At 38.5% G+C, this 10,992-nt stretch overlaps 1 protein-coding gene across 1 annotated transcript in view; it reads left to right on the top strand.

The window, feature by feature from the left end:
- LOC115219457 (growth hormone secretagogue receptor type 1-like) overlaps positions 1-10,992 on the top strand; it is a 73,670-nt gene that overhangs the window by 54,673 nt on the left and 8,005 nt on the right. The gene's annotated exons all lie outside the window — the stretch shown is intronic.

Raw genomic sequence — 10,992 nt, 5'->3', positions numbered from 1 at the left:
AAACATATATACACGCGCAGACACACACGAGCGTGCGTCAAAATGTGACTGTGTATGTATACCGAGCGGAATAGGAGAGCAAGAACGTGTCAGGATGTTTCCAGCATTGTTTTTCTTTATTTAGTCACAATCAGTCTGTGTGATAAATGGTTATGCAGAAAGCTCTCAAAAATCACACAATTTGATGATAAAACCCATTTAAGATCAAACAAAGCGCAAGACAAAAACTATCCAGTTGAGAGATAAAGAAACAGCAGACAAAATTTAGAGGAAACATATAAATACTTAAGGATGAAAACAGACTATAACGCGCACAAATGAAAAGGTCGGCAAAGAATGATTAGATTAAATACTTAACACGAATGTAAAAGCAATAAGTAAATAACATAGAAAGAAGTAAATATTAGGCAATAGGTGTCAATAATCTGTTTTATTAATATGTTAAAGTTAGACTATTCTCAACGAGACTATAACAGATACAAAACTGAAGTTGTAAAGATAATTTTAAGAAGAATGGAGAAACGACTCATTAGGGAAAGCCTAAAAGTAAAGCTAAAACAATAGGGTTACAGAATTCATGGTAAAGAGACGATAAGAAGATCCTTCACGTAGGATATGCCAATCTAAACTTATAGGGAGATTATGGTAGATCAATCGAACGTTGTTGTCAGCGAGCACCAGAAAAGAAAATGCCTTCACATCGTAGTAACATTCCGAACCGATGATAATGTATTGTCCATATTGAAATATAGAAATCTAAATATAAAGGTATGGAAATGAAGATGACTATAGAATTGACAATGTAATTCCAATAATGAGAATTGCACTGGGAATTATTAAAGCATGCAGACAAATATATAACAAAGAAATTCGAGGAATTAAAAATATACACGACACACTGCAAATAGCTTGATTAGGCAGAGCATGCATATAACATAGATTACTTTCAATGTAATAGAAAACACAGAACTAAAACAATACACTCTACATACAAATGGCCCACAGAACTGCGCTCAGTAATCCACAAAAGGGAATCAATAAAAATAAGACAACTAAACAATAATAATAACAAAGGCAATAAAACAAAACGAACAAATGACAGCAACAACAATAATGATTATGATGATAATAATGCTCATTTCTGCAGTAGGCACAAAGCTTGGAAATTGAAGGAAGTGACTAGTCCATCGCAGAGAACAAGGTTCTCAAATGTTGCTTATTTGATCAACTCCGACGAGATGAAAGGCAAAGTTGATCTCGGTGACATTTAAACTCAGAAGGTGAAGTCGGAAGAAATACTGATAAAAATTATGTCCAGTGTGCTAACGATTCGACCAGCTTACCGTCTTCAACTTAATGTGTCAGTTCTATAAAAGGGAAGAATGCTACTGTTATTTAGCCCTAGGAGAAACACCGTTTCCTTTTGGATTTGACACATTTACTATGCCCTTATGTTTCATAAGGGTAAGGAAATGTGTCAAGTCCAACAGGAAACGGTGTTTCCTAGGGCTAAATAACAGTAGCATTCTTCCCTTTCATGGGACTGTCACATTAAGTTGACAACATATTATCACTTTATCATGCTGCTACTGCATAAATCTCTCTGAGAGATTTAGAAAAACATTATTTCAACGCTAATATTATTTTATTTCTTTATTGCACACAAGGGGCTAAACACAGGGGGGACAAACAAGGTCAGACGAAGAGATTAAGTCGATTACATCGACCCTAGTGCGTAAATGGTACTTATTTAATCGACCCCGAAAGGATGAGAGGCAAAGTCGACCTCCGTGGGTTTTGAACTCAGAACGTAGATAGACGGGATACCGCTAAGCATTTCGCTCGGCGTGCTAACGTTTCTGCTTGCTCGCTGTCTTGTTAACATTGCTAATATTGACAAATCTCTTATCCATCAATGGTTCGCTTCCTCAGATATAAAATCGAACGCAGAAGGGTCTAACAGAGCAGCCCCGGATCAATGCCTGCCTACAAGAAGCTTTCAGGTCAACATCATAAAGAACGGCAGCAACCTAGTATGTAGCACGTGTAAAAGACAGGATGAAACCATCGATCACATTGTCTCCATTTATAGCTCAGAGTACCTCAATAGGTATGATAGAACTGCACAGTATATCCACTGGGTAATTTGCAAGCACCAATACTTGACCACAAACAGCTAGAAAAGCAAAATAATAAAAACAGGCTCTAGCATCAAATCCCGAATGTGCAACCAGCAGAACGAAAGTTGACCATATCATCTCTGGCTTTCCAGTCGTTGCCAAATCTGAATATATATACAGACGTGACTGAAACATTACTACACAAAAAAGGATACCTGACAACAACCGGGTCACACTCATCTGGGACATGTCTGCACAAATTAAACAAAGAAGTAGAAGCTAAAAAAACCCAGACATAATAAAGGATTGGAAAAAAACATCTACTCACAGGGAGAAAGGGGCCTCATAGGATGCAAGATCTATGTTGCCAACGAGAAGAACAATCCGAGATGGTACGTCAAACAGCAGGGTGAATCCTTGCTTGTTGCTGTTAGAAAGAACCACACAATACCTACCGAAAATGTGATGCATCTAAGAACATTTAAGAAACAAGATAAAGAACAGCGAAAAACAATTGGAAAATGAAAACAATGCTGGAGCAATACCTCAAAGAAATCGAAGGAAAAGACAAGACCAACACATGGAGATGGTAACGAGAAAGCAATATACAGCGCCCAGGAACTAACTACACCAAGTTCCAAATAGATAAGAACAGTGAATCGTTCTCTGTATGATGTGTAGCAGCGAAAACGAAATAATCTCACATATTGTGAGTGAGTATAGCAAATTGGCCCAAAAGCACCACAAAAGGAGGCGCGATAACGTGGTTATGTTTATTCACTAGAAACTGTGTGAAAAGTTCGGTCTGGGTAGAGCACGGAACTGGTACAAACATGGATCAGAGGCTGTTCCTGAGAACTATGAATGTAAGATCCTGTTATAAAATAAAAGATATTCACCTATCTTCAAATTTACTGGATCTTCCCCTTCTGTCTAAATTGATACTTGGTATAGTCAATCTCTTTAACCCTCTTCAAGTGTAACCGTCATGCAGTCTTCTTAGCAATTGCCACAAGATATAGTTATTCGACTGAAACACGATAACACTTCCACCAGTCAGTAATATCTGGCCATTGATCAGATGCGTAGAGAAGGTTTCGTTTCGTTGCTCGATTGACAGCAATTTTGTCTGTTGAATTTATCTCGAATCTGCTGTACCCCCGGGCAGTACAGCTGTGCCAGGGTAGGGTATAACGTCTGAAAGTGCAGCTAGGCTAGGAGTTTTGGGAAGATAGTCAGGCTCTATGCTCAAACTCCTCCAAATATACTTCATAGATAGACTTCGTTGTCACCCAAAATCTTCCCTAAGAAATCGTTAATCATCCCCTTCCTCCTATGGCCCTCTATTGTGTGTTAATGTGGACATTCTAATATCTTCAAAAATCGGCTGAGAGAGGAGAGCGAACGCCTAATATCATTCCATGACCACCTCCTTGCCAACTTATTTGCGGTCGGCTCATCTTGGCTGCCCTGTCAAAGATACAATCTGTAGAAGAACGTGCTTTACAAATGGCAAAATAAATATCATCACTGCTCCAAATCTCCTGGAGATGTCGTAGCTTCGTTCTATGCCTAAGAATCACCAGACAGAGAATGTCAAGTTCGACGTTCTCTGTGCTGGTGTCGACATTAGAAGGACCGATCCAACCTTTCAGCACAGCGGTTTGTCAATATTAAATTATGACAGCGATGTATACAATCGCCATTTCTATCTGATCTCCCATCGCTTGCTTTTACTCAGCCCATTTCTAGTTCAGACTGGTTCTCTTCTAGCTCAGACAAGTGGCTTGTGTGAATCAAATCTCAGCTACCTTCACTGCGTGGACTTGATGCTTCAGTGTCATACAGCTGGGCCATAACCTTATTCTCTTGTTGTCGCCTGGTGCTCCCTCGGTATGAGGCTGACTATCTTTATTTCGGATGCGTCCGATGCTGCATAGACAATGCCGTCTGCATAAGCAGATATTATACATTCCACCCCTCTTCATTCTGCACCCCATTTGAAATATGAGAAGGGGTTACACCCATAGCAATCCGAGCCCATCATGTCTGCAACCTGTTGCAAAAAGAAAACTCCGCAAAGAAAATGATGAACAAACCTGGTTTGATATATCACAGTCCGAAGATGAGACAATCCTCATCTCTTGCATAGCTTCTCAGCCGAATTACAACCCTTATTTAGGGCAAGCCATCAATGGAGTTTTTCAATTTCTAGTCAGCCGTTTTTGCCGAATAATTTAAGAAAGGACTGCTAAAACGGTATTGGATATGACATTCTTCATTAGAGTTGTTCGTTAGAACCACCATGTTTCGCTACTATCGAACGCACTTGTGTTAGCTCGTCATTATCGTTGAAATAGTTTCTGGCTATCTTTACAACCACTTTGTTATTAAGTGCCAGCTGCACTCAGCTTATATATTGCTAAATTTAGAAGTCTGATATTACTCACTTTATTTTACCGGATATTCTCTATTGTTATTTTCAGACCCACCCAGTGTCTAATATTTATCGTTCTCCCGTTAGTTTCCGTTCAACTACCTGACTCATTCATCACTCTCTAAACTTTAAATACTGTATTCGATGCGTTTATCAATTGATCAAACTGATAACAAACTGATCACAAGATTATCCCAAGACCTTGTTGATCTCACGAAAGCGTGAATTGCTTACTTTATTACAGTCGGCTTCCCTCACAAATATCCTACAATATCTAAAGTATTATGTGGACGATCCGCTGCGATTTGACCAAATCTTCGAAGGTGCATCTGAGTAATCCGGTTGATTTCAATCATGCAGTTAAAGATAAGAGAATAGATAGAAGAGATCCTGGCAGCTCATTATTCTCAGCGATAATTCCTTCAGAACTCAAAATACGTCTAAGTCACCAATCCCGTCTGAGGTGTACCCAGAAAGGTATTCACACATCTCGGCGCAGAATACAAATCCTTTTCATGATCGCCACCCACCGCCGACATAACAAATGCGATAGAAATCTAAAGGAAATTTTGCACCCCTTCAAACATGCGACCGGGAGCGATGACCTCCCTTGCTTCCCTTCTTGTGTGTCTAATACACGAGACCTTATTTAGTGAATATTATCTTCGTGTAATATTAAAATGGATATCATAAAAATAAATACGTGGATTTATTTGAATGACAGCCTCAGTCCGAAGAAGAATGCTAGCAACTATGAGAAGGAATCTCTCCCATCATTCTCAGGCAACTCCTTTTAGAGATCTCTGGGAATGAAGATTGAGAGATAAGAACTGATACTCAGATAAGAGATATAGGCTGAATGATTGCAAGAAAGAGGACTCCTCTAAGGGCAGCCAAGACTCACATTGTGGTGTTAAACCCTGTGACCGACTGATGCTGTCAACGAAATTGTCTCTTTGACATTCTATACTGTCTACCTTCCAAGACCCACTCACAAGGCTTTGGAGCAAACAATTTAAGTACACAGTTATACCCGTGAAAAATTTTATGCACAATGACCTTACCTTGTCGCCGTTATTTAAAAAGATAAACTGTAAACGTTCAAAGGGAGATAATTTCTTGATATTGAGAAACATGATTATCTTCGATTGCAAAGTGAACCTTGCATAACTGTTATTAGTTAAAACTATAAATGCTATTATAGTATATACATTATATCGTTAATAATACATACAAACATACATACATATATAATCTATATATCATATATATATATATATATATATATATATATGTTTATATATATATGTATATATATATATATATATATACATGTAACCGATCATTTATACACATACATTCTTATACAAACAAGTCTGCAGACGCACACTCACACCCAAACATGTACAAGAACGCATACTCACACGCGCCAGCACGGATGCACGCACGCACGCACACACACACACACACACACACACAAACACACACAAGCAGACACTAACAGACACACACAAACACAAGCACACACACACAAACACACACAAGCACAAACACACACACAAGCACAAGCACATACACACAAACACACACAAGCACACACACACACACACACACACACACGTAAACCTGATGAATTTACCCGACACTTTCGACTTATGAGGATTGAACATTTCAGTAGACATGATTTGATTTGTTATGTTTTTGTCTCTTGCGTGACGCTTAGCCAGAAACACCTCTGCACACCAACCCTAAATACAGACAGCTACAGGAGTTTCAGTTCAGATAAATTTCAGCATTCGTTCTTAATTCTCTGTGATCTGGCTGTTCCAACAAGGATGTTGATGGCTTTAAGATTTTAAGATTACAATTGAGCCTGTCCTGCTCACATATCATGCAACATCACGAATCTGTCTATACGTGAGGATTTTTGGCAGTCTTTCGTTGCTCATTCTGTCGACATGGTTGTTCTCTCTGAGGTGTGATCGAATCAGAAATGTTTCTAGTTCTACACCACAACCATCTAGGACTCTGATTCCAACTCGGGAACACAGCATAGCCTTCATTGGAGTTTCCGTAGCTACAGTCTTGGACCAGATGCATAGTTTGCAAGACCATATGCAGGATGTTACACGAGACACCACGAGATAAGATGGCCGTTGGCTGACAAAGAGTTCATCCGTCCTTCAATAGTTCTTGTTTTTTTATGTTCTGCAGAACATGCACAACACTTCCTTACCTGGAAAGCCAGATTAGGGAGCTGGTTTGGTTACTGACCACCCACCTATAAAACATATAGTACTGGGTTACAACGTATCAGTAGCAGGATTTTCCTGATCTAACCTAGAAACGTTTCAGTACTGCCAGCGGCAAATTTAGCAAGCAAATCAAAATTGAATATTTTTGTCCTGCATGTTACATCCAAAGAAGATAGCGTTTGTCGTAAACTTCGAACGATTTTTTTTCACAATAGCATTATTTTACAAACACTTCTTTCTCGTACTTTCCATCAGGATTGTAGATCAGTTGGGATTCATAGGTCTGGATTCCTTTAACCGACTTTATCAATTACTCATTAATTGTGACAGGAAAAAAAAACAGGTCAAAATTAAGAATTTTAAGTAAACTTTCGGTGAAGGGTTCTAGCGCTTCATTTTAGGACACATTTTATACAAATCGATTAACAAATTGTATAGTTGTAGCAGTGAAAAAAGGAACTAATGACTAATTTCTCAATGTATGCTGTTATACGTAAGCATCCTCATGTTACTTTTATTCTTATGTGATTCCAGAAAATTGATATGTGCTTCGATGACGTGTAAGTGACTCGAAATAATTTCAAACAAGATCACTCGGAGAGCGCAAATTTCCGCCAAGACAACACCGACGTCCTCTCAACGAGTAGCAAGAGGGATGATTTTTTAAAATGAGAATATCTGAAATACACTCGACTGCTCTCACAAACGAGAATACTAAAGATAAACCCGACCACTCTAAACAATTAAGTAAAAAAATCAGGAAAAATAATCCAGAATCCTATTTCAGTACCGAATCACTCCCAAAATCTAATCAGTTCATGCTAGTCACAAAGACAAACATCCCTGACAGTTTCATCAGAATCCATCCAGCGGTTCTTGAGATATCTTATCCACGGGCAAACAAACAAACACGACTGAAAACAATACCTCTGCCTTCGCTAAGGCAGAGGTAAAAATGCGATGTTAAAGGAAGCTGTCACGAGTGACACATACGAAACTGTTTTTAACCCCGGTTAATAATACACATACGAAGCTGTTTTTAACCCCCGTTAACAAGACATATACGAAGCTGACTTTACCCTCGTTAATAAGACACATACGAAGTTGTTTTTACCCCCTTTAATAAGACACATAAAAAGCTGTTTTATCCCCGTTAATAAGACACATACGAAGCTGTTTTACCCCTGTTAATAAGACACATATGAAGCTGTTTTACCCCTGTTAATAAGACACATACGAAGCTGCTTTACCCTCGTTAATAAGACGCATACAAAGCTGGTTTACCCCTGTTATTAAGACACATACGAAGCTGTTTTAAACCCCCGTTAAAAAGACACACACGTAGCTGTTTAACCCCTGTTAATAAGACACATACGAAGCTGTTTTACCCCTGTTAATAAGACACATACGAAGCTGTTTTACCGTGTTAATAAGACACATACGAAGCTGTTTTAACCCCGTTAATAAGACACATATGAAGCAGTTTTTAACCCCCGTTAATAATACACACACGTAGCTGTTTTTAACCCCCGTTAATAAGACACACACATAGCTGTTTTACCCCTGTTAATAAGACACATGCGAAGCTGTTTTACCCCAGTTAATAAGACACATACGAAGCTGTTTTACCCCAGTTAATAAGACACATACGAAGCTGTTTTACCCCTGTTATTAAGACACATACGAAGCTGTTTTAAACCCCCGTTAATAAGACACACAAGTAGCTGTTCAACCCCTGTTAATAAGACACATACGAAGCTGTTTTACCCCTGTTAATAAGACACATACGAAGATGTTTTACCGTGTTAATAAGACACATACGAAGCTGTTTTAACCCCGTTAAAAAGACACATACGAAGCAGTTTTTAACCCCCGTTAATAATACACACACGTAGCTGTTTTTAACCCCCGTTAATAAGACACACACGTAGCTGTTTTACCCCTGTTAATAAGACACATGCGAAGCTGTTTTACCCCTGTTAATAAGACACATGCGAAGCTGTTTTACACCTGTTAATAAGAAACATACGAAGCTGTATTACCCCGTTAATAGGACACATTCAAAGCTGTTTTACCCCGTTATTAAGACACATGCGAAGCTGTTTTAATCCGTTAATAAGACACATACAGAGCTGTTTTATCCCGATGATAAGACACATACGAAGCTGTTTTACCCCCGTTAATAGGACACATACAAACCAGTTTTACTCCGTTAATAAGACACTTACGAAGTTGTTTTTACCCCCGGTAATAAGACACATACGAAGCTGATTTACCCGTTAATAAGACACATACGAAGCTGTTTTACCCCGTTAATAATACAAAAACGAAGCTGTTTCAACCCGTTAAAAACACGCATACAAAGCTGTTTTACCCCGTTAATAAGACACATACGAAGCTGTTTTACCCCCGTTAATAAGACACATACGAAGCTGTTTTACCCCGTTATTAATACACATACGAAGCAGTTTTAACCCCGTTAATAAGACAAATACGAAGCTGTTTTAGCCCGTTAATAAGGCACATACGAAGCTGTTTTACTCCGTTAATGATACACATACGAAGTTGTTTTATCCCGTTAATAAACACATACGAAGCTGTATTACGCCGTTAATAAGACACATACGAAGCTGTTTTACCCTGTAAATAAGACACATGCGAAGCTGTTTTAACCCGTTAATAAGGCACATACGAAGCTGTTTTAGCCCGTTAATAAAACACATATGAAGCTGTTTTATCCCCGTTAATAAGACAAATACGAAGCTGTTTAACCCCGTTAATAAGACATATACGAAGCTGTTTTATCCCGTAAACAATACGCATACGAAGCTGTTTTAACCCCTTAATAAGATACATACAAAGTTGTTTTACGCCGTTCATAAGACACATACGACGCTGTTTTACTCCCTTAATAAGACATATACGAAGCTGTTTTACCCCGTTAATAAGAGACATAGGAAGCTGTTTTACCCCGTTAAAAAGAAACATACAAGGCTGTTTTACCCTCGTTAATAAGATACATACGAAGCTGTAATACCCTGTTAATAAGACACATACGAAGGTGTTTTATCCCGTTAATAAGACACATATGAAGCTGTTTTACGCCCGTTAATAAGACACATACGAAGCTGTTTTACCCTGTTAATAAGACACATGCGAAGCTGTTTTACCCAGTTAATAAGACACATACGAAGCTGTTTTACCCCTTTAATAATGCACATACGAAGCTGTTTTACTCCCGTTAATAAGAGACATATGAAGCTGTTTTACCCCGTTAATAATACACATACGAAGCTGTTTTAACCCCGTTAACAAGACACATACGAAGGTGTCTTACCCCATTAATAAGACACATACGAAGCTGGTTTACCCCGTTAATAAGACACATGCGAAGTTGTTTTACCCCCGTTAATAAGACACATACGAAGCTGTTTTACCCCGTTAATAAGAGACATACGAAGCTGTTTTACCCCGTTAAAAAGACACATGTGAACTTGTTTTACCCGTTAATAAGACACATACGAAGCTGTTTTACCCTGTTAATAATTTACATACGAAGCTGTTTTACCCCTTTAATAATACACATACGAAGCTTTTCGACCCCCGTTAATAAGATTCATAGGAAGCTGTTTTAACCCGTTAATAAGACACATACGAAGCTGTTTTACCCCGTTAATAAGACACATAAGAAGCTGTTTTATCCCCGTTCATAAGACACATAAGGAGCAGTTTTACCTCGATAAAAGACACATGTGAAGCTGTTTTACTCCGTTAATAAGACACATACGAAGCTGTTTTAGCCCGTTAATAATACACATACGAAGCTGTTTTACCCCCGTTAAAAATACAGATACCAAGCTGTTTTACCCCGTTAATAAGACACATACGAAGCTGTTTTATCCCGTTAAGAAGACACATATGAAGCTGTTTTACCCCCGTTAATAAGACACATTCGAGCGTGTTTTCTCCTGTTAATAAGACACATGCGAAGCTGTTTTACCCTGTTAATAATTTACATACGAAGCTGTTGTAATCCTATAATAATACACATACGAAGCCGTTTTACCCCCGATAACAAGACACATACGAAGCTGTTTTAGCCCGTTAATAAGATACATACGAAGCTGTTTTACCCATAGTTAGTAAGACACATACGAAGCTATTTTACCCAGTTAATAAG

This window comes from Octopus sinensis, linkage group LG14 (genome assembly GCF_006345805.1).
Source record: "Octopus sinensis linkage group LG14, ASM634580v1, whole genome shotgun sequence".
In the NCBI taxonomy this organism is placed as follows: Eukaryota; Metazoa; Mollusca; class Cephalopoda; order Octopoda; family Octopodidae; genus Octopus; species Octopus sinensis.
This window is presented reverse-complemented; position numbering and strand designations above follow the sequence as displayed.